The sequence below is a fragment of the Lontra canadensis genome, unplaced genomic scaffold (assembly GCF_010015895.1).
Source record: "Lontra canadensis isolate GAN:19392208 unplaced genomic scaffold, GSC_riverotter_1.0 scaffold36, whole genome shotgun sequence".
In the NCBI taxonomy this organism is placed as follows: Eukaryota; Metazoa; Chordata; class Mammalia; order Carnivora; family Mustelidae; genus Lontra; species Lontra canadensis.
The window spans coordinates 12,951,809-12,953,391 of NW_022631030.1; positions in this window are offsets into that span (position 1 = coordinate 12,951,809).

A 1,583-nucleotide genomic window follows, 5' to 3' on the forward strand; every position below is an offset into this window, starting at 1 on the left:
CAGAGCACCCTCAAAGAGGGTGAAGGAGCTGAGTTTGGGCTGGGGGGTGGGGGCGCCAGGAGCCATCCAGGCTCTGTGGGGAGGAACAGTATATCCCGTCCTGGAATGTCCCAGCTCATGCCTCCCTGAACAGGTGGCCCCTGGCCTGGGCCCCTGAGGCCGTGCTGCCTCATCCCTCCCAGCTTCCATCAGTGTGGCTCAGGGCCAGGCCGGGATGGGGTTCCTCACAGTGAGAGTTACAGAGCGGCCTCTGTCTCCACACACACTTCCTCTGCCCACCAGCTGGGCCCCCCTCCCTCCTTGGGTCTCACAGACCGATCTGCAGCTCTCCTTCCAGGGCTGATGCCTAGAGAGGGCAGTCCCCCTCTACCCTTCACTCCCACCACTCCGAGGCTTACTGTGGGCTCCGGGGGGGAAAATTCTGCCTGCCCAGAAATGCCACCCCCTGGTCCCAGGATGAGCTCACAGACCTCACGGTCAAGGTCCACGCAAGTCAGGCAGGCAATGCCTCTCAGCTCCCACACCTGCGTCCCCTTCCTGAGAGCCACGGAGGACAAGGCCCAGAAGGAATGATCTGTTCTCACCCATGAAGCTTGTGTGTCTCCTATGCTGTGTCCCTCGTGTCACGTGTAGCCTACCAGATAACCGATCTCCTTTGAGTGACCCTCAGATGGTGGCTTGGGCCACAGCACACCTCCGAGCACATGTGGCATTGTCGTTGGCTGCATCCTGGCCATTCCTGACCGCACAGTGGCCCACTGCTCCCACCTGTCGGACAGCCCAGAAGGCCGTTCCTTTCTGGTACTTTCGGCCCCAGAATCTCACAGTAGCCCTCTTCCACCGCCTCAGACGGGGGTGGGGTCCAGGGACAAAGCTGGGGTTCCAAAGGCAAGATGAGCCAGTCAGAACCGAAGCCAGGAGCAGGGAGGAGAACAGAGGGGTGAGGAATTAAATGTTTGAAATAAGCATCTGCACCAATCACTGCAGAGACATTCTGACTTCAGGCTCCATGCCCCTGTCTGGGAAGAGGCACAGCGAGGGGAGCCTGGGGTGACCTGGACTCCAGGCCCAGCTGAGAAGCCCCTGGCCTCCTGCCCCCGGCTGAGCCAGGAGAGCCTGGGTGAGGTCTCAGGAGAAGGAGGAAGGGAAGGGAACGGGTGAGGGCAATCCGTGGGAGAATTGGGAAGCCCGGGACCCTCAATAGAGAAAAGAGAAAAGAGCAGAGGAGGGCCTTGAGAAGGACAACTTGTAGATGGCTTTTCTTTTCCAGTCTGGAGGCCCAGGAAGAGGACAGGCGGACAGGCAGACTCATGCCACTGAGGCGTGTCTGGTATGTGTTGCGGCGACAGGCTCCTGATTAGCGGACCTAGACCTGGACAGAGCTCTCAAATGTTTCCTGGCCACAGAATTATGGAGCCACAGAACTATGATTTTCATAGCTCTCTGCTAGCCTTTGGTAATGGAAGCATTCTCCTGCTTGCTACGAGGCGCCTTCCCTGGGAGTGAGAGCAGCACCAGAGGGAGACAGGAGGCCGAGCAAAGGGGACAGCTTTGGGATCTCGGGCCCACATTCCCTGAGGCTG